The 23228-nt window shown below is 41.4% G+C and overlaps 1 protein-coding gene across 3 annotated transcripts in view; it reads right to left on the minus strand.

Annotated features, from left to right (window-relative positions):
* The window catches only part of MEGF10 (multiple EGF like domains 10), a 349303-nt gene that overhangs the window by 149046 nt on the left and 177029 nt on the right, over positions 1 to 23228 (minus strand). The window contains exon 1 of one of the 3 annotated variants that reach the window (XM_081827137.1): positions 11275 to 11898. The exons of 1 other annotated variant lie outside the window; for it this stretch is intronic. The gene's annotated coding sequence lies outside the window, so the exon portion shown is untranslated. Of the gene's footprint in view, positions 1 to 11137; positions 11222 to 11274; positions 11899 to 23228 lie in introns of those variants that run through there. One more of the 3 variants, XM_081827138.1, reaches the window with a different exon arrangement.

A 23228-nucleotide genomic window follows, 5' to 3' on the forward strand; every position in this document is an offset into this window, starting at 1 on the left:
ATTGTATATATATACCACATCTTCTTTATCCATTCATCTGTCAATGGACATCTTGGCTCTTTCCACAGTTTGGTTATTGTGGATATTGCTGCTATGGAACACTTTTTTTTTTTTAAAGATTTATGTATTTATTTTAGAGAGAGAGCGTGCGCTATGGGGAGGGGCAAAAGGAGAGGGACAGAGAATCTGAAGCAGATCCCTCATAACCCTGAAATCACAACCTGAGCTGAAACCAAGAGTCAGATGCTCAACCGCCTCTGCCATCTAGGTGCCCCTGGAACACTTTCCTTCTGCTGATATCCTACTAGGAAAGAACAAATTCATTAACTAAAAGCCTCATCCTGATTCTATAGTAGGTATAAAACTTTCCTTTTAGTATAATACTATCTTCATGAAAAAACATTGATGCCTGTGTGTAAATTTAACTGTTGTATTCCAGAGTATTTTAAATTTCTTATAGCTTATATTTCGTGTCAGAAACTATTTCTAAAGTCTGTGTTTAATTAATGGGATCTTACTTAAGCCCTTGGATGATTTTTTCATAAAAGGCATAAGCAATGGGGCACCTGAGTGGCTCAGTCGTTAGGCGTCAGCCTTCAGCTCGGGTCATGATCTCGGGGTCCTGGGATCGAGCCCCGCATCGGGCTCCCTGCTCGGCGGGAAGCCTGCTTCTCCCTCTCCCACTCCCCCTGCTTGTGTTCCCTCTCTCGCTGTGTCTCTCTTTGTCAAATAGATAAATAAAATCTTAAAAAAAAAAAAAAAAGGCATAAGCAAACCTTATTCCTGTTAATTATTCTTCCCTCTTTTAAGATTATTTGGTGTTCAGTAATGATAACTGATATTGGTTGGGAGCATACTATGTGCCTACCACTATGCTAAACGTAGCTCTCTTCAAAGTACATACTGTTCGCATTTCCCAGGTGATGGAAGGAGGCTTGGAGAACTTAAGTAGCCTGCCCAAGGTCACGAAGGTTCAAGGGGTGGATATGGGATCCTGAGCCAGGTTGTCACATGTCATATGGTAAATGAGAAGACCAGCCAGGACTAAACCCAGACCATCAAAATCTTGTCTCTTAACTCATGACTTTAATCCCATGTTTGTGTAAATCAACAATTAACCTTCTAGTCCAATACCTAAACGAAGTGTACAGAATGGATACACAGACGTCTCACGGATGTCCTAGAGCAATTTCAAAGCCAAGAACTCCAAGTTCTCCTTAAAAACAAAACAAATCCTCCTGTTTTCTCTGTTTGAGTCTACTAGCTCCACATTGTAACAGCAAGCTAGAATGTTCTGCAGGTATGATGACCCACACTGTGATGGCTGATGTCCTCTAGATAGAAAAAGATCACAGGCTGCACTCGTGCCGGAAGCATCTTCTTGCTTACGGTATTGCTCCTGGAGCTCACTGTGGTGCTCAGGAAGTGACAACTAAAATAAGCAAGAGAGAGGAGCCCAAGGCCCCACACCTCCTACCACTAAGTCGCAGTTAGCAAAATGGGAGAAAAAAAAAATAAAAGCATTCCAATATTAGACTTCAGGAAAGATGTTACCTAAAGACTCAGAAAAAAATAAATAATGTATAGAGTCTTTCTCTGATTTTTCCTGACAGACTGCAATGAAGGAGGTGAGTAATGGGAATGAGATTTGCTAGTTGGCCAACATGGAGGGATGCTTGTGTTTTAGATTCTCAAGAGTGGGGTTCTGCTGACACTGTGGATTTCTTAGGCACTGGATGTGCTGCCCAGAAAAGTAAAAACAATCACCTATGCTGGGGCTGGTCCATTGCTTTCTGACCCTGGGCTCTACCAACTATGGAAGGAAGGGCAAATTCATGGATATTTAAAGCTCCAGGCTATCCCAGCTCCACCAAGATCCAAATTATATGACATTTGGGGTTCCCAAAGTTTACTGTTCTCTATCACTGCTACAGCTTAAATTCTATACTAAACATTATGCTTTAAAATTTTTTCGAGCGTTTTAAGTATAAAATCCATACAAAAAAGGACACAAACAGAATTGGACAGCTCAACACATTTTCCACCAAATGAACACACACATGTAACTGACGCCCAGATTAAACAGAACCATGTCTGCCTTTCAGGAGCCCTCCTCGGGGCAGGGCTCTAATTCTGACACAAAACGAAGTCCCCACAAACACCCTGTGCCTTAAAAAAGCATTTAGTGCTACTGAGGACATAACCACAATAAAAGACAACATATCACTTCCCTATTTTTTCAACAAAAGCTGCATCCACCCAGAAGTTCAAGCCGAGCGCGGTACTCATCCCTCATAGACTGAGGAACGAGCCTCTCCAAATCACAGGAATGGAGCCAAATGAACAGCCTAATGACAACGAAGTGAAAATTAATTAACTCATCAGGAGCATGTTTAACACAATCCTTTTGCCACCTGCAGAGAATAGGCTTGTCTTCCCCTGCTCCACTTCAAAGGCACCTACATCACTGGTAAAAGCAAATATCCACTCAGTAAAGTATAAACAAATGGCAAGGGGCAGGGGGAAGCGGAGATCTGATGAAGAAAATAAAGCCACTTGCCTTTCTGAAATCCACTTGCTTCTCCTTCTTTAATGGTTTTACAATGATAGTCTATCATCAAGGTGCAATGACAGACTTAATTACAAGGAGCTCTAAGTGACCTCGAGAAAATCATATATTGCCCTCTCCTGGGTACAATCCTCCTTCAGCCTAATCCTCCCAGTTAGGAAACCTCTTATCTCAGAGACAAAAAGATTCCTACTGGCAAATGAGCACAGCTGCCTGAACACTCTTTGTAAATGGGCTTTCTACATCCAGAAAAGACTTTCCCCATTTTACCCCACTCAAGGCTGTATTCTGGGCCTAACTAAAAAAAAAAGAAAAAGAAAAAGGAAGAAAAAATAGCCACCTACAAATATCCACAGGAACCAGGGACTAAGTTTCCTTTTGAAGGAAACTCAGAGTCAAAGGCTGAATGAATGACATACTTTTTCATAAAGGGAGTAATCAGGCTAAATGTGCAATCCTGTGCAAAAAGTCTGTGACCTTTGCTGAGGCTATGACCTTGAATTTGAATCCTGGGACACAAAGAATGTAGCCAATTGTTGAGCTCTGGATTAGATCTTTACAGGAAGTTTGCAAGCCTTTTCCTCAGGGCTAGAATCCAGTTTGGAAGTTGGGGTTGAGGGGTGGTATGGAAATGATTTCTAGGGAATCCCCCAACATCATAACTGTTAAATAGATCCATAATTTTCTAATGGAATTAACTGTATTTCAATCTTAAAAAAAACTTCTCAGTTTCAAATCTTAGATCTAAATCTAGATTTGGAAAGATTATGAACACATCATGATATACGCAGTAACCATACCCTGGAACGAGGAATCATTCTGTGAGGTCACAGGCCTTGATTTATACTTTGGATCAAACACCTGACTTTGATGAACCTAGGGAAAAGAGGCAGAGAAAATGTGCCTTCCCATGGACAGAGAGGTATTTTTTATTTTTCAAATCAATAATAAAACCCTGCAATCAGTTAGTGAAACATGCTCGGAAATAATTCTTCATTAGCCCAAGATCAACTGGGAGTTCTAACAGACTTGTTTCCCTAACGCCACATCTCACGCTCCCAAACCAGATTAACGATGCTTCCACAGAATTACTTTCCTCCTTCCCAAATCCCACCTCGGACACATTGCTGCAAGTAGTTTAACTGTGAAAGGCCTTGACCTCCTTTCTTTGTCTGTCCGATTCAAGTGTGTCTGTTTCCTTGGGGCTACCAAGCTCAGTTGGATGGCTAGCCAGAGCATCAGCCAACCCCGGAACAATGGGCCCCTTTCTCTGCTGTCACATGAACAGCGTTGTGTTACAGCCGTTGTCCCTGCAAGCAGAGAGGGAGAGGCACGGGTTCTCACAGACTAGCTATTCTCCCTGACCCCCTCTGACCAAGTCACTAAAATATTTTACAAGAAGAAGAAAGAAAAAGCAAAAAGAGTTGTGCCTTCTGAATGGAGCAACAGAGCCCTAAAGAGGATTACAGTGCATCCATGGACCACCTGCTTCAGAATACCTTGTCAAAAATACACATCCCAGGGCCCCACAACACATCTACTGAGTCCAAATCATGAGAAGGGAGCCAGGATCTGCTGGTGATTCTCAGGCCTCTGTTTGAAAACAGGCTGCACGGAGTCCTCAAGCCTTGCCAGGCTCACTCATGGCCTGAGTGTGCACATCTCTCTGTTCAAAAAAGGCACAGGAGATGGGGGATAGTTGATACCATGGGTATCAATCAGATCCCAGTGTGGGGGAAACACCAGGAGAAGACAGGTGAGAATGATCAGAATGATCAGGGCACCAAGGAACATGGAGAATGAGTCTGGAAATTTAAAAAAAATTGCTGGTCAAAAGGGAAAAGGAATTTGAGGGTTGGGCCAGCAACAAGAACAAAGAGGGAGGTGCAGAAAAAGTTGCAGGAAGACTCAGAAGTAATTTAGCAGAGACTGGAGCCTTTAGGAAAAGATGGACAGGAAGAAAGCTCCAGGGGCGGTGTGGACAGATGGCTTTTAAAAAACACATGGGTTTCATATTTTTCATTTTAAATAATTTAATTATTAAATAGTAACCATTAAAAAATATATGAGGGGCGCCTGGGCAGCTCAGTCGGTTAAGCGGCTGCCTTCGTCTCAGGTCATGATCCCTGGGTCCTGGGATCGAGCCCCACATCTGGCTTCCTGCTCAGTGGAGAGCCTGCTTCTCCCTCTCTCTCTGCATGCCTCTCTGCCTACTTGTGCTTTCTCTCTCTGTGTCAAATAAATAAATAAAATCTTTAAAAATATATATATATGAAATGATCATAGGTAATATATAATAATTATAACAATAATTAATAACATAAATGGTTTAATAGCTTTAAGTTTTAAGATGTGAACTTCCTCCACAGTCCCAAGCCTTAAAAGCCAGCCACTCAGAGCTACACGTTGGATGATATTTTACAAAGTGAAAGAAAGAAGTGATATCTGTGTGTCAGTGGACAACTTCAAGTCCAAAGAGACAGTACAGCAATGGGACAAGATAATCTCTAAACTGAAGATCTTAAGGGAAACTATGAATTCAGATCCAGATGATGCTAGAAAAACCATGGCCCCTGACCCCACACCCCACCCCCAAGAAGCCCCAGAGATGTTGACTGAATTAACCGTTTCCTTATTTCACACCTTCTCGTGGAACGGGGCTCCATTTTTATGTGAAACCCAATGGATGCCCTAAAGCACATCTGATTTATATAATGAAATGGTAACATGGTAACCTGAGGGGCTCCTCTCGTACCTTGTGCTATGGGAGCAGGCCAAATCTCAACCTAGAGCCCCTGTGTGGCTATCATGAAATGATTCTCAAATGTTACCTCACCACTCCTGTAGAATGCTTTAGCCACTACTGCTTGAAGATGTCTTGCAAATGCCTGCAGCCACATGTTTGCAGAGCTCATTTCCCTGCCTAAAATGTGCCATAATCCAAATCTTCTCTCTTCGAGGCCTCACCATGCCAGGAAACCTTTGGTGAGCACACCGAGCCCTCTCTCTCAATTGAATTCTCGAAGAAGCTCTCAGAACCGCCCACTGGCCCTTACTACACCCAGCCTTACCCAGTCAGTTGTATTTTTTTATCTTTATTTTTTAAGGCAAGGATTTTGGTAATTCCACATAATAATTGCTCCTATAACGGATGGCCAAAAATAAACTCAAACCCATTTCCTTTTTAAAGAACACCAAAGTCACATCTTGTCATTAATTCCTTGTCCAAAAACATAAATTACCCTTCTGAAGATCACAGTGGAGGTAGATATTTTAAATTTTTCATTTTCATTGCAGAATTAATCCCCTGGGCCCCAAACAAAGATTTTATACTTCCGTTTTGCTCCAAAAGGAAAAAAGTAAATTTGTGTTTTGGTTTTCAATTTGCCATTCAAAAAATTTTTTTTAAAGAAGACAAACAGGATTCTTTACCAGAAGGTATTTAAAAGGTACATCGTGGGATGATCACCTGTGGCGAGGTCTGAGAACTAACCAGATCTGTGCAGCTCATCCAGATTGGCCAGGATGTTCATGACAAGGCACTCAGTCACCCTGTAGGATGGGGCCTCCTTGCTCTCAAAGATAAAATGTTTTTAACAGATGCTAATATCCTGCACATGTACCTATCAAGATGAGGCTTCCCATGCTGAAATAGTGTTTTCTTTGTCTTCAAAGGTGGGGGAGAAGGGTACAATTTATTGCCCTCTGAGTTGGCAATTGAGGTGGTTAAAATGCTTTACATAGTTTCTTTATCTAAGAGCATAAATCACTAGAAACGAAACAAGAGAGGAAATCACTAGAAATGAAGCTCCGTAAGCAGGATATGTGATCACATTCACACTTTCCAGACAAGCTAATGGCAGAGAACGCATTATCAAATGACATCCACATGACGACCCAGAGTTTTGCAAATAAAGTTGTATAAAGTAAAACAACACTGGTTTGTACTTATTTTTTCCCCATCGTATGAGAAGTCCTCTCATCAAGTGTTATTAATGAATAATGGTTTTTAGAAGAGTTAGAACAACCACCGTGAAAAATCATCTTAAATTGTGAAGAAAGGAGAGACTAGAGATAAATACAAAATGTTGGGAAATTCAGATTGAATGAATGAAGAGATCAAGGGACCAGCTAAAAGACTTACAGAAGTATACCCAGTCGCAAGCTTAAACTCAGGTTGAAAAAGTTCACTTTGGAAATAGAACTGAAAAAGAAGACACATCAACAACATCCAGTGATTTTTAGCTCACTCTTAAAATTAAGCTAATTTTGAATACAGAGTACTGGGTATACATCCTTGAGAAATGGAGAGCACGGGCAGTTCTTAATATTGCTTTATCTGAAGTCCAAACAATCTGGATGTTTGTACTCCACGTGCTGATGTTGCTACCTTCCTGCCCTATGTCACTGGAACTTTCATGCATCAGCCTATGAATGAATACTTTTCGTGGTTTATTTGATGGTGAAGTTGTCCGTGAGCTAAAAGTTCAATTTTGCAACATGACCATCTTTGTTGTTATCCAGTGATGTTTGTTCACTCATTCAAATGTTATTGCCTGTTTCTATTATCACAAAAATGAGTGGGAAATGAAACAACTAAAAACTTCAAGTAATAAAGAGAAGTTCTGGGTCTCATAAAACTTAATGTAAGTTAGACAAAAAAGCAGGTTATTAGGCATGCCAAAAATGGCAAATCTTTAATCTGAATCAAGACATTTATTGAACTTAAGCAGATCAACTGTTGTTCAAATGAGAAGGAAATCACCAAAATTACAGAAATTTCAAAGAAAGAAAAATTAAAGAAAGGAGTGAACACTGAATGCAGTGTATAAATGGCTAGATAGAATGAGGCATTTCGTAATATACATAGCTCATAGGGCCAGCATCCCTTATAAAATGTAGGCTTTTGCACCATCAATATTTGGACCTGTTTTTAAGAGTGCATCCTGTACTAAAGTAGGAAAAACAGTCATAAGCTAGTCACCACGTTTACGATCAAATATAAAAACAAATACAATGGTATATATAAATTGACAAGCACAGGACAAAAGTTCTTTATTTTTATTAACGTTGGTGCTTCCATCCTGGGGCCCCGACACTGTCATGCACAACCAGAACCATCCCAAAGGTATAATAAAATCAGCTCTTGGATCATGGTGCTGCCATAATGTTGAACATGTAACATTAATTTGGTGGCACATGGTGTTTCATAAGTCTTAGGATATTCTATCTTGCCCATTTAGCTCTCCAGGTTACTAACTTTGTACACAGTGTCTAGCCAAATTATAAATTCTTGACTGGCTTCTCCACTGCCCTGAGTGCACACATAGGGACCATCCCAAACACTTCATGTGCTAAGGAAAGTCAACTAGCATTCATTCATTCCATCTTCCCCCACATTCTTTAGGCATTTATCATGTAACTATGATGTGCCAGTCATGAGGATAAAGGTTTAAAATAAGGAATGGTAAATTCACCAATCAGTTGCACAAACATCCAGATCACAAATACAGCTAACATAATATAATAGATGCCATATTAAAGTCATCTGCAAAGTAGACTAGCAATCACAAGAGATATCACTAAGTTTATCAGAGAGGATGAGGAAAAGCCTCAGAGGGTGGGTCTTACTTGAACGTATCTTGGAGGATAAATGGGTAGTAAGTTGACTGGACTGAAAAGAGGAGCAAAGATATCTCTGGCAGAGAAAACAGCATACACAGAGGAAGTAAAGACAGGCAATGCATGCTTTTAGGAAGAGAAACCAGATCAAGGTTAGCGGGGCTGGAGGCCAGAGGAAGAGGAGAGCAGAAGACACAACCCAGAGAAGACGTGCTAGGCTGGTCTTGTGCATCACATTAAAGACGTTAGGCTTTACGCTGTTAGTCCAATTGTGATCTTAGGTCACCTCCACCAGATTCATTTAGGGATCTGCTCCAATGCAGATGTCTGGCCCTTGCATCTTGGGTGAACCCGTGAATTCCACATTTTTAATAAGCACCCCGTGACACTGCTGCTTGCAACCTGGAGAGCTGCCAAAGATGTTTAAACAAGGTACAGACATGATCAGATTTGTATTTTAGAAAGATGCTGTTTGACCAAACAATCACAAGGAAGGTAAATTCACTGCGGCTACGTGAGCATGTGACTTGGGTTTGCAATAGGGAACTTGCCGAACTGCACACTTTCCCATATCCCCCAAGACTTCCTGTATCTGAATCAAAGTGGAGGGAGCCAGGATTTATATTAGGTTGAGCTGTATGAAATTGCCATTTTATGTAGGTCAAAAATGGTCAAATTTTGTCAATTTCTCACGGTTTAATTTAGCGGATAATAATGAAATGTAAGCAGAGCTAAATACTTTTCCTTTTTTACTAATTATCAGTGCCATTACTCATTTGATTAACATGCAATAATGGAAGTGGCAGAATTTATGTACCTAAGACAAATGTTTTAAAAAAAAAAAGTTCAAAAGCAACGACTGATGAAGAAAAGCAGCTAATCTAAGGATTGTAGAGACAGAAGGAACCCTGGAGATGATCCAGCTCTTTCCCCACCTCCCTCCCCACAAATTACATATGATGAAGCTGATGGGAGAAGTAACATGCTGGAGGTTATACTGAATATTTTGTTCAATTCCTCAGTGGTATGTCCTCCTCATTTTAACAGATCTTGAAATCATTATAGCTAAAAAGTATTTCGGATTTAGTTCATGGAGAGCTAGCGTCATGTGATGCCCTCAAATGCTTGGAGTGGGCAGGGGAAGGGGGACATAAGGCAAACACTCATGCATTTTAAAAATGAAGCCAACGAACTTAAATAATATGGAACCTAGACCAGAGCTTGAAATGCCACAGATGCTTAATAAATATTTATTGAACGAATGAATGATGGACCTCTAAGAAATAGGTTAAACGACGTATATTAATATGCGGTGTTTCTAAGGCAGTATGCAGGGTGTAAAGTGAGTGTAGATTTCCCACCTGCCAACCTGTCCCAAGCACCCTTTGGCACCCAACCATCACCCCTCCTGTAAAATCCCAGTCCGGCCACATGCACCTTTCTTTCCTCTGGAAGGGTCCTAGCAGAAAGCAATATAAAGATGGTGTGTGAGATTAATCTGGCAACACATCTAGTCCTAGGTGGGACTGGGGCCCACGTGAGCACAGCCTCCAAAGCTCATCCCAACACAAATAACAGCTAACACTTAGCTATAACATGGTGGTGATACAATGGTTAATAATGTTAGCTATATCCTCATCATAGTAATAGCTAATTACCTGCCAGGCTTAGCAGTCCACGGGCATTGACTCATTGAATCCTTTTCACAATTCTAACAATAAGAAGGATTATTATTATCATTCAGATTTTATAGCTGCAGAGAGAGATCAAGTGACTTGCCCAAACCACACAACTGGAAAGTGGCAGGGTTGAGAGTTGACCTCAGGTTGCCTGGTCCCAGAGCTCACCCTCTGCAAAACTCTTTGATCTCAGAGCTGCAAAACAAAAAATACTCTGTAAGCTGACCCTTTGGAGCAGTCATGTCAGGAAGATGGCACTTATGTATAAAAAGATTGGATTCTAATCTTCAACCCTAAGGAATGAAGGATCATCTTTAGTTGAGAAGACCATATACAAAGTGAGACCCAGGATATAAAGGAGAAAGGCAAGAAGAATCAGCAAGGAATGTCATTCTCCTCTGCCTAGGAACAGCATGGATTTCACTGCCTAAGAACTTGTTGGCTAATAAAACCCCAAACTTAAAATTTCTCCTAAGAATTTGGGTCCTCCTATGAGGATATTATCTAAAGAAACATCAAATAAATCACGACACTTCATGTACTCAGGGGTACCATCCTTAATTCCAGAAAGAAATATAAAGACAAAAGGTTTCTCTTCAGCCAGGGCTAAAAGCCCTAGATCAAAGTTATTTAAAGGACTAACACAAGATGGATCTTTCTATGTCTTGAAGAATGGCCCCTCCCAACATTCCCTGAGGAGCCTGGCATTGCAACCAGGAAGAGACCCCATCTGATCTAAATCACCAGGCTGTGATTCTGAAACCCCGAAAGGACGCTGAGAACACAGGAAGAGGGAGCATCCCAAGTCTGTGCACAATGTGAGTATCAAGTACTGGAAAAAGAAAAGTTTGGAAAACAAGTCAAGATCCCAGAGAAGTAAAGCTAGTCTGGAAGAAAGGGTCCTGCTGAAACTGCTTTTTCATTCTCAGTCTGATTCAACTCCCCAAACCTCCCTACATCCAGCTTTGACACCCGTCAACAGAGAACAAACACAGACAAGGCAATGCAAGGGCCGAAATTACGCAAAATAAAACGCGTAACGGAGGTGTCTCTCCAGGAAAAACACTCCAGGAAGTTCCTATTGGGTCCCAAATAACAAGACCAAATGTGAACAGTGACAATAAACCCTTGAGACAACGTAAACAACCCAAGCCTGAGCCCATCCCGCCCCACCTCATGCTGCCCCCGCGTCTCCCAACCCAAAACAAACCAGCCAGCGTCCGGCCAAGGTCCAACGGCTGCCGAACGGAGTTTGCCCCACTCTTACCCAGGTCCCGGGATCCTGAGATTTGCAGCACAACCCTTTCTGACCGGTTTTCACCCCCACGCCAGCCAGCCCAGAAGCAAAATTTGTTCCAACAGCGCAGTTAGCCTCCAAAGTAGCGTCCCAGAAAAGAGCGATACCTGGGGGTCTCCGTTCAGGCTCCAAAGTGGACACGCGGGAAAGGAGGCCGGTCTCGGCGCGTTTCCAGACCCCTAGTTTTGCGCACGGGGAAAGTACTCGCCGCAAACTTGAACAAGGTTTTCCCGGTCTGGCCCGAGATGCTGGAGGAGGAGGGGAGTAACCCGAGCCGGGGCTGGGATGCGAGCAGTTGCCGCTGCTGCAGCTGCTGCCGCCAGGGCAGTGACCGCAGGGGGGTGTCGCTTGGCGCCGCGCACTCCCTAGTGCCACCGGCAGGATCTACCGGCCCGGCTCCTGAGTCCCGATCGCGGGTCGCCGCTGCCCGGAGCGGCTTCCACCGCCCGGGAGTGACCCCAGCAAATAGTCCGGTCGCGAAGTTGGCGGACCGTGGGGTCACCGCAAGAAATGAACCAAGGGGGTAGTAGAGAGAGTGCCCGTCTGCCTTTAGTGAGCGCCCCCGCGCCAAAGTCCCTGGGAGGTGTTCTAGACCCTCTCTAAGGACTTGGGGTACTGGGGACAGCGCCGGGCGGCCCGCTGGATGGACGGCACGTCCCCAGTGGTGCCAGAGAAGGAGCGCAAATGTGGGACGGAGAAGGGGTGGGTGACCTAGGCGTGCCAAAGTGTGAGATGCCGCAACAAAGTGGTTGGGGAGGTGGAGCGAGGAACTCGCGGGGCGCGGGGCGGGGGGGGGGGGGGTAGTGAGGGAGCCTGCTTTTCAGAGGCGGGGCAAAGAGAACTCCTGGGACCCGCAAGAGAATCCTCCCCGGCCCTGGGCCAGGCCTCGCGCGGAGATTTCTTGGGGAAGGGCTCCCTCTGCCGACTAGCCAAGGAGGCCCCGAGAGACAAATCACAGAAAGAATGATGAAAAGGTTTTTCTCCATTTGTGGGTTGGCCAAGAGGTGAATTCTGCAATCTGCTTCTCCAACTGTCCACTTTCTTCTTCCCTACCTAAGAATTTCCAGGCTTCCGAACAATGCAAGGACACAAACCTCAAACTGCTGGACAGTTTATATTCAGGTGGATTCTATCACCTCCCACCACCACCACCCCTCCAAAAAAGCCTTGTGCTCCATACCCACGCCAGATGATCCTCTCTTACCAGGTTTCTCTTGCTTACATGAATATGAACTCTTTCTTTTTGGAGGCATCTCAAATGTATATGTGTCTCCAGTCAGTAACAGCGTCTGCAAATAGTCCATACTCAAAATTACGCTTGAGTGAATGAAATGAGTAAGCGTAGATCACCCTCCTCCCAGGTCACCCCTGGAAATTCCCAGGGGAAGAGTGCATTTACTTGATTGTTTTTCAGACATCATTGCCCCATCTTCTGGTTAACAGCACCTCCATTTTTCCTTTGGGGGACCACTCCTGCCACACTTAGTTCAGTCTGGATGGGAAGGTCTGTCAGAATGGTCCAGCTTTTCCAGGTCCAAGGGCAGGCACCTGACCTAAGCTGGTCCCTTTAGACCTTCTCTGCCAGGAATGTGAACTTTGATCAGAGCAGCACAAGGACCAATAAATCTAGAGCTGATGGACTAGATGACACGGTTCTAAAGATTGGCCATTAGCTCAAGTCACTTAATCCCCAAAGCTACCCTGCTTTATGTTTTATGAAACCTCATTGCTCCACTGCCTCTCATTTTTTTTTTAATCAACTATATTGAGATATGATTTACATTCAATGTGTTGCGCTCATATTAAGTATGTGGTTTGATGAGTTTGGAGCAATGTGTACATGCATGGAACCACTACCCCAATCAAGATAATGAATGATTCCCTAATGCCAGAATGTTCCTTTGCACCCTTTTGAAGTCAGTTTCCCATGCACCACATCATCTCGGCCCCCTGAGCTGCTTTCTGTAACTACATGTTAAATCTGTCTTTTCTAGAGTTTCTAAAATGGAATCACATAATATGTATTTCTTTGTGTCTGGCTTCTTTCACAGAGCATAATGTTTCTGAGATTCATTGATCCTGATTAAATCAGCAGATTGTTTCTGTTTATTGCTGAGCATCATTCCATTCACCAAATGTTGATGGACGTTTGCATTGTTTCAAGTTTAGGCTCATTATGAATAAAGCTGCTAGGAACACTGCTGTACAAGTCCTCTTGTGGACATATGCTCTTTTCCTTATTTCACAGTATTGGAATTACTGGTTTATACAATAAGCGTATAATTACATAATAGTTATCCAAAGTAAATGTGTCACCTTAGATTCACACTAGCAATGTAAGACAATTGTTTCACATCAACAGTTGGTACCGTCGGTCTTTTTATTTTAGCCATTCTCCTGGATATACAGTGGTATCTCATTATGGTTTTAATTTGCATGTCCCTGATGACTAATGGCGGAATATTGGTCTGGATTATTATTTTCCCATGATCACTTTGTCTGGCATAAGTTTCATTAATTTTTTTTCCATCTATCTAAGGAATTTGTAATCCTCTCAACAAAGAAACTAGTGCCCTGAAGATCTTCGGCCCAAATCATCACTCCAAAGTCTCCTGCCTACACTGTCATTCCAGGTCCCTTTTTACTACCTCGGCCATAGCTTGTCTGCAGCCTAGAGGTTTCCCGTTGAGTCTCTGCACCCTCTGCAACTCCCCACCCAGCTTGCTTGTGAGCTAGAGGTTGTCTACTGAGACTCTGCTCCTTCTCCAGGCCCCTCTGTGGCTCATCTGTGGTCCAGAGAATTCACACCAAGCTATTACTCTCTCTGCATGCTCACACTACCTGTTACTAGCCTGCACTCCAGAGGGTTGCTTCCTGATGGCTAAGAGACTTCAGAGCAGCTCGAGCCTAGACAAACCAGCAAACTTCTTTGCTATACAGTATATACTGAACTATACCTTCTCCAATGAGGTCTAAACCCTTTCCAGTTTTATCCTTTCTTAAGCACTTTCCTGGCCCTAGAGTCACATGCAGAACTGTCATATTATCCATTGCTTTTCATCAGAGTCAATAATCCTTTATATCAAAATGCCCCTGTTTAACCGACAGTGTGGTTTCTATCTTCAGATCGGACCCAGACTGATGCACTGTCATAAGGCATGACTTTTTGGGTCTCTATTGAAAGACCCCAGATGTTCACTGAAGACTATCCACTCTTCACTCTGCTTATCAGTCCAGCAAGGGCTCTGGGAATTGATCAGCTTTCAGTTTCCTGATTGGTATGTGCCTACTCTTACACAGTTTCATCCCATTCATCATGGTTTATTATTCAGCAATAGAAGGACCCTATGCAAATTTCTGGAAGTCTTCCCTTGTATAAATCTCTCCTCTTTGGTGCACTACCCTCCAAAATCCAGCCATGTCAGCATCCCCGAATTCCACTGTCTCTCTTGTGCTCCCCTACACTATAGGCCAGGAAGTAGCTCTAGTCAGAAAGCCATAGTGATTCTGGGGTTCACTGCATTTGCTTACCTTTTCTCAGGGATCACAGTCCTCTGGCCCAGTGTCTGAAAAGAGGTTTTTTTCATGTATCGTGTCTAATTTTTATTTATTTAAAGCTGGAGCATAAGTCCAGGCTAGTTACTCCTTTATAGCCAGAAAAGGGAGTGATTCCTGGGGAAAAAAAATTCCTCCATATGTTTTCTATGTTTTTCCTTATTTTGCTTGAGTTGGATAGAATTGGTTTTTGCTGCTTTCATCCAAAGACCTTCAAATGATACACATGCAGTACCCAGAATGAACACACAAAGCATTTCAGATCAAGCCTCGAACAACCTGGATTATAGCGAGACTTTTACTAACCTTTATTCTGAACTCTATAGCATTATTAATATAAGGTTTAACAGGCTTTTGTTTGTGGTGGTGGTGGTAACTATACTATTCTGTTAACATAGAATTTATAATCTACTAAAACTCCAATTACTATTCATATTTGCTATTAAGCCTGACTTTTAAAAATATTATTTATACAATTAGTTGGAACTTCCGTAGTAATTTTACAAGACTATTCATTTAGTCCTTTGAAATTCCATTTTTATATATGCTGTCAATCTTTAGAATTCAAGATCTTGCTGGAGCTAATTATTGTCCAAGTATGTTAGCTAGCCAGCTCAAAATCACGAAATTTGAAATTTAATCAGCAAACCACAATACCCTTCAGTAAATACTTATTAAACATATGGAAGCAGCTAAAAGTCAAAGACATATTCTAACAGAGACGTTATTCTCTTTATATTTATTCTCATCTTGTAGTATGGTCATTCAACCACTTATAAACACTACAACTCTATTATATCCAGCCCACTTTCTTCATCTGATCCACAAAGACTTGATAGGATTTTTTTTCGATTACCTTATAATTGCAGATGTATTCTCACCCCTTCAATTTATTTGTCTGGTAATACTTCCAGTAAAGGAAATCAAGTCAGCCTAGTAGTTCTACCTCTTAGCAGACAAGATTAGCTTGTTATACTCAGGACTTCCGGTCTGTAGTGCTCTCAATCATGTCTTTAAATCTATGATTTAAAAGCTTGCTTAGTTACAGCAACAGACTAGAGTTCACAGAATTTACCTCCTTCCCATTAAAAAAAGAAAAAGAAGAAGAAGAGGGCACGTTGCAGAGTGTTAATTTATAAATACAGCACAACGCTCACGTTTTTGACTTCACTCAATCCTAACAACAGGAAGTTTGTATCATTTTGCTGTCTACAGAAAATGAAGGCTCAGAAAGATCAATTAACTTACTCATGCTCACCTAGGTAGTAAGTGGCAAAAGCAGGTCTGATTTGAAACACTATGCTCTCTCTACTGCTTCACCTGCCTTTGAACTACATTTACCTATTCTAGTCTCCTGATAGGCCACCGCAGCTCTCTGTTTCACCAGTGTGCTATGTTTACTTACTTGCCCCGCCATGGACCTTGAAAAACTGCTTTGTAGGGTTGATTTAGAGTCTTTGCTCAGGAGTCTTAGAAGATCTTGGGTATATACAGCTTCATTCCCCGCCCCCACCCCAGTACAAATACAAGCCAGATTGAAATAGATTGTATCTTTAATCATAAGACTCAACCAAAGGATGGGGAGAAATAGCAAGGTGGAGTTCTGGTCCGATGAGGGTTCCCCCAGACTCCCTCTTTTGTCTCTTCCTCTGCACCTAGATTTTCTTTACACTTCTTTCTTGAGGATGACCCTTATTTATCTTTTTAAAAAGTTACTCTCTTAGGGAGCCTGGGTGGCTCAATTGACTAAGTGTCTGACTCTTTTTTATTTTTTTAAAGATTTTATTTATTTATTTGACAGAGACACAGCGAGAGAGGGAACACAAGCAGGGGGAGTGGGAGAGGGAGAAGCAGGCTTCCTGCCGAGCAGAGAGCCCGATGTGGGACTCGATCCCAGGACCCTGGGATCATGACCTGAGCCGAAGGCAGACGCTTAAAGACTGAGCCACCCAGGCGCCCCAGTGTCTGACCCTTGATTTTGGTTCAAGTTATGGGCTCAGGGTTGTGGGATCTAGCTCTGCGTTGGGCTCCATGCTCAGCACGGAGTCTGCTTGGGACTCTCTCTCTTCCTCTCCTTCTGTCCCTCTCCCCACTCGAATGTGCTTGTTGCTCTTTCTAAAATGAATAAGTAATAACTGACTGGGTGGCTCAGTCAATTGAGCATCAAACTCTTGATCGGCCCAGGTCATGATCTTGGTGGTCATGGGATCCAGCCCCATGTTGGGCTCTGGACTCAGTGCAGAGTCTGATTGTCCCTCTCCCTCTGTTCCCCCCCCCACCCACTCTCTCTCTCTCTCTCTTAAAATAAATAAATAAAATCTTTAAAAATAAAATAAAATGAAGAAATAAATCTGTTTAAAAAAAGATTACTCTCTTTTAAAGATATCGGTGGGAAGAAGGGAAGAGACAGGACAATGAACAGGAAAATTGTGTCTGCAGCCCATGACCGTGAATTAGAAGTTAGGAGCATTTTTCTGTCTCCCCTTATGTAAGATGTCTCCACAGATGTGAAGGATCTTGGTATTCTTGGGGAAATGGGAAACAATGGGATTAAAAATCCACCTGTGTATTTCCCTTAGCTTAGTGTTGTTTAATTTTTTTGGTTTCATTTTTGTTGTGTTTTTTTGTTTTGTTTTAACTTTGGCTGTTATCTCTAAACATTACTTTTTGGCTTTATTGAGTTATAAAGGCCTATAACACTGTCCAAATTTAAGGTATATAACCTGATCGTTTGAGACACTTTTATATTGTAAAATGATTACCACAGTAGGGTTATTTAACACATCCATCATGTCACATAATTACCATTTCTTTTTTGTGGTGAGAACATTTTAAGATCTGCTCTTAGCAACTTTCAAGTATAAAATACAGTATTGTTAACTTATACTCACCATGCTGTACATCAGTTCCCTAGAACTTATTCATATTATATTAACTCATATAATAATTCATATTAATTCATATTAACTGGAAGTTTTTTCCCTTTGACCATATATCCCCATTTCCCTTACCTCCTAGTCCTTGGCAACCACCATTCCACTGTCTGTTTCTATGAGTTCGCCTTAATTAGAATCCACATATAAGTGATATCATGCAGTATTTGTCTTTCTCTGACTTATTTCCTTAGCATAATGCCCTCTAGGTCCATCCATGTTGTGGCAATTGCCAGGATTTCCTTCTTCTTAGTGGCTAAATAATATTTCATTTTATAGATATACCACCTATTCTTTATCCATTCATTTCTCAAAGGACATTGAGGCTGGTTCCCTCTTGGTTACTCTGACTAATGCTGCAATAAACATGGGGGTGCAAATATCACCTCAGGGTCCTGATTTCACTTCCTCTGGATATATACCCAGAAGTGAGTTTGATGGATCATATATTAGCTCTACTTTTAATCTTTGGAGGGAATTCCTTACTATTTTCATAATGGCTGAACCAACTTACAGTCCCACCAATAGTGCACATGCCTTTCCTCCACATCCTCACCAACACTTGTTATGTTTTACCTTTATAATAAAAGCCATTCTAACAGGTGTAAAGTGATAGTTCATTGTGGTTTTGAAATGCATTTGCATTTCCCGGATAATTAGTGATGTTGAGCACCTTTTCACGTACCTATTGGCCATTTTTATGTCTTCTTTGGGGAAGTGTCTATTCAGGTCCTCTACTCATTTTTAATGAGATTATTTGGTTGTTTTTGTTGCTTGCTATGGAGCTGTGTAAGTTCCTTATATATTTTGGACATTAACTCTTTATGAGATATAAGTTTGCAAATGTTTTCTCACATTCTGTAGGTTGCCTTTTCATTTTGTTGACTGGTCCTTTTGCTGTGCAGATTTTTAGTTTGATGTAGTCCCCACTTATTTTTGTTTTTATTGCTTGTGCCTTTGGTGTCATATGAGAAGAATCATTGGCAAGACCAATGTCAAGGAGCCTTTTCCCTATGTTTTATTTTAGGAGTTTTATGGCTTTGGGTCTTATGGTCAAGTCTTTAATCCATTTTGAGTTAATTTTTGTGAGTAGTCTATAATGGGGGTCCAGTTACATTCTTTTGTGTGTGATTATCCAGTTTTCCCAACACCATTTATTAAAGAGACTGTTCTTTCCCCTTTGAGTACTTCTTGGCTCCTTTGTCAAATGTTAGTTAACCAAATATTCATGGATTTATCTCTGGTCTCTTCTGTTCCACTGGTTTATGTGTCTTTTTATGCCAATACTATACTGTTTTGATGACTTTATAATATAGTCTGAAAAAAATCAGTAAGTGTGATGTCTCGAGTTCTTTCTCAAGAATACTTTGGCTATTCATGGTTTTTATGGTTCCATACAAATTTTAGGACTGTTTTTCCATTTCTTTGAAAAATTCCATAGAAATTTTGGTGGGGACTGCATTGAATCTAGACAGTTTGAGTGGTACGGACAGTTTAACAATATTAATTCTTCCAATCCACAAACATACGTTTACTTGTATCTTCTTTAATTTCCTCCATCAGAGTCTTAGTTTTCAGTGAACCTATCTTTCACCTCTTTAATTAAATTTATTCTTAAGTATTTTATTGTTTTTAATGCTGTTGTAAGGGCAATTATTTTTTCATTTCATTTCCAACTATTTCATCATTAGTGTATAGAGACACAAGAGATCTCTGTATGTTGCTTTTGTCTCCTGCAACTTTACTGAATTTGTTAATTGATTCTAACAGTTTTCTGATGGAGTTTTAAGGACTTTCAATATAAGATTACATTATCTGCAAACACATGAGTTTATTACTTTCTGACTGGATGTCTTTTATTTCTTTGTCTTGCGTAACTACCCTACCTAGAACTTCCAGTGTTATGTTGAATAGGAGTGGTAAGAGTAAGCACATTTTTCTTGTTCCGGATCTTGGAGTAAAAGCTTTCAACCTTTCACCACTGAGTGTGATTTTAGCTGTGGGCTTTTGATATATGGTCTTTAGGTTGAGGTACATTCCTTCTATGCCAAGCTTTTTGAGAAATTTTTATCACGAAAGATGTTGTATATTGTCAAATGCCTTCCTGTATCTACTAGATTATCAAATATTTATCTTCATTCTATTAATGTGAAATATCACATTTATTAATTGCATATGTTGTAACCATCCTTGTATCCCAGGGATAAATCCCACTTGCTCATGGTGTATGGTCCCTTTAAAGTGCTGCTGAATTCAGTTTCATAATATTTTATTGGGAATGTTTACATTTATATTCATCAGGAATATTGCTCTATAGTATTCTTGTCCTTATCTAACTTTGGTATCAGGGTATTGCTGGCCTTGTAAAATGAGTTTGAGAGTATTCACCCTCTTCAATTTTTTTGGAAGAGTTTGAGAAGGATTGGAATTAATTCTTGAAATGTTTTGCTTAAATGTTTAGAAGAACTCGGGCGCCCGGGTGGCTCAGTTGGTTAAGCGACTGCCTTCGGCTCAGGTCATGATCCTGGAGTCCCTGGATCGAGTCCCACATCGGGCTCCCTGCTCAGCAGGGGGTCTGCTTCTCCCTCTGCCCTCTTCCCTCTCATGCTCTCTGTCTCTCATTCTCTCTCTCTCAAATAAATAAATAAAATCTTTAAAAAAAAATGTTTAGAAGAACTCACAAGATAGCCCTGGGCTTTTCTTTGTTTGGAAGTTTTGATTACTAAATCAATCTCCTTACAGGGTATTGGTCTGTTCAGGGTTATTTCTTCATGATTCACTCTAGGTAGGTTGTACATTTTAGGAATTTATCCATTTTTTTTCAGGTAATCCCAATTGTTGGCATGTAATTGTTCATAGTACCCTCTTACGATCCTCTGTATTTTTGTGGTATCAGTTGTAATATCTCCTCTTTTATTTCTAATTTTAATTAAGTCTTCTCTCATTTTTACACAGTATGCTAACTAAAAGCTTGTTCAATTTTATCTTTTTGTAAAGCTAGCTCCTAGTTTCATTGATCTTTTCTATTGTTTTCTGGTCTCTATTTTATTTATTTCTTCTCTGATATTTGTCATTTCCTTTTTTCCATTAACTTTGGGCTCAGTTTGTTCTTTTTTCCAGTTCCTTGAGATGAAAAGTTAGATTGAGATTTTTCTTTTTTCTTAATGCAAGCATCTATCACTATAAATTTCCCTTTAGGATTGCTTTTGCTGCATCCCATAAAGTTTAGTATGCTGTGTTTCCATTTTTGTGTTTCAAGATATTTTTTTTTATTTCCCTTTTGATTTCTTCTTTGACCCATTGGTTATTCAGGAGTGTGTTGTTTGATTTCCACACACATGTGAATTTTCTAGTTTTCCTCCTGTTACTGATTTCCAGTTTCAAGCCACTGTGGTAGAAAAAGATATTTTCTATGATTTCAATCTTCTTAAATTTGCTAAGACTTGCTTTGTCACCTATCATATGATCCACGTGCACTTAAGAAAAATATGTATTCATTGCTATTGGATAGTATGTTCTATACATGTGTCTATTAGGTCTATTTGATCTAAAGTATAATTCAAGTCCAATGTTTCCTTATGATTTTCTGTCTGGATGATCTATCCATTGTTGAATGTGGGGGTATTGATGTCCCAAATATTACTGTGTTATTATTTCTCCTTTCAGATCTGTATTTGCCTAATATATGTAGGTGCTCCAATGTTGGGAACACATATATTTACAAGTGTTTTATCCTTTTGGTGAACTGACCTGTTTATCATTATATAATGACTTTGTCTCTTGTTACAGTTTTTGGCTTAATGTCTGTTTTGTCTGACATAAGTACAACCACCTCTGCTTTCTTTCAGTTTCTACTTGCACTGAATGTCTTTCTCCATCCCTTCACTTTCAGCCTATGTGTGTCCCTAAAAATGAAGTGAGTCACCTGTAGGCAGCATGTAGTTAGGTCTTCTTTTTTCTTTTAAATCCGTTCAGCCAGATTGGGGAAAAGATGGCGGAGGAGTAGGGGACCCTATTCCAACTGGTCCCTGGAATTGAGCTGGATATCTACCAGACCACTATGAACACCCACGAAATCAGCCTGAGATGTAAGAAGATAGATCTGGATCTCTACAAACAGAATATTGCAAGTGGTTGGTTTCAAGGTCTGAAGCAGGGAGCCATGATTCTGCAGGCACATATCGGAAGATAAAAGGAAGGGGGAGGGAGCCATGGGGATTCTGCACCGCCTGTGAGCAATAGCCTCCCATGCTGGGGACAGGGCACAGACTCGCAGACTGGTAGCGACAGGGAAAGGACTTTAGGGCAGCCCCCCAGGCTGAAACCTTCAGTGGCGGGGCCTGCATGTGAACTGGGGGCAGCTGGCCGTTTTAGAAGCACAAAGGGCAGAGATGTGCCCCAACCTGGGGGCGAGGACTGGGAGCCCTGCTGAGGGGCACACAACCCCAGGATGCTGCAGTTTATAACAGCACAGACAGAAATGGAGATAGTGTGGTCTGGAGAGCTCACTGAAGAACAGACTGCGATCTCTGTGCTCTGAGGCAGAGGGTTGGAAACGGTCTTTTCTGCTCTGACTTTCGGAAGAGACATGGAAAGCTGCCAGGGAAAGCCACCAGAGAACAAAAACCCCCCAAAACCAGTTTTCACTGAGCCCATCCCCCCACACACACAGCGAGCAGGGCAACTCTGCCCAAACAGGGTTGCCTGAGTAACAGCGTGGCAGGCCCCTCCCCCATAAGACAGGTTGGGAGAATAAGAGGCTGGCAACCCTAAGGTCCTTATAAAACAGGTGCATCTTGCTTGGGTTATGGTCAATAATTTGGACTCTGTACATTCCCTCAACCACCCCTCAACAGAATGACTAGGAAGAGGAACCCCCAAAATAGGAAAGACTCAGAGACTGTGACTTTTGCCACAGATTTACAAATGGATACAGATATAACCAAGATGTCGGAAATGGACTTCAGGGTAACAGTTATGAAGACAATAGATAGGATGGAGAAAAAGATTAATGGCAACATAGAGTCTCTAAGGGCAGAAATGAAAGCTGAACTGGCAGAACTTAAAAATGCTTCAGTGAGATCCAATCTAATCTAGATACTCTAACAGCTAGGGTAAACGAGGCAGAAGAATGAATTAGTGATCTAGAAGACCAATTGATAGAAAAGAAGGAAAAAGAGGATGCTTGGGAGAAACAGCTTAAAATCCATGAAAACAGAATTAGAGAAGTAAGTGACACCATGAAACGTTCCAATGTCAGAATTATTGGGATCCCGGAGGGGGTGGAGAGAGAGAGAGAGGACTAGAAGATATATATGAGCAAATCATAGCTGAGAACTTCCCTAATCTGGGGAATGAGACAAACATTCATGTCCTAGAGGCAGAGAGGACCCCTCCCAAGATCAAGGAAAACAGACCAATGCCCCAGCATGTAATAATAAAATTTGCAAACCTTAGAACCAAGGAAACCATTTTAAGGGCAGTTAGGGGGAAGAGATTCCTTACGAAGAGAGGGAGGAACATCAGAATAACGTCAGACCTATCCACAGAGACCTGGCAAGCCAGAAAGGCCT

Source organism: Leptonychotes weddellii, chromosome 7 (assembly GCF_054177405.1).
Source record: "Leptonychotes weddellii isolate Sample4059 chromosome 7, ASM5417740v2, whole genome shotgun sequence".
Taxonomy (NCBI): Eukaryota; Metazoa; Chordata; class Mammalia; order Carnivora; family Phocidae; genus Leptonychotes; species Leptonychotes weddellii.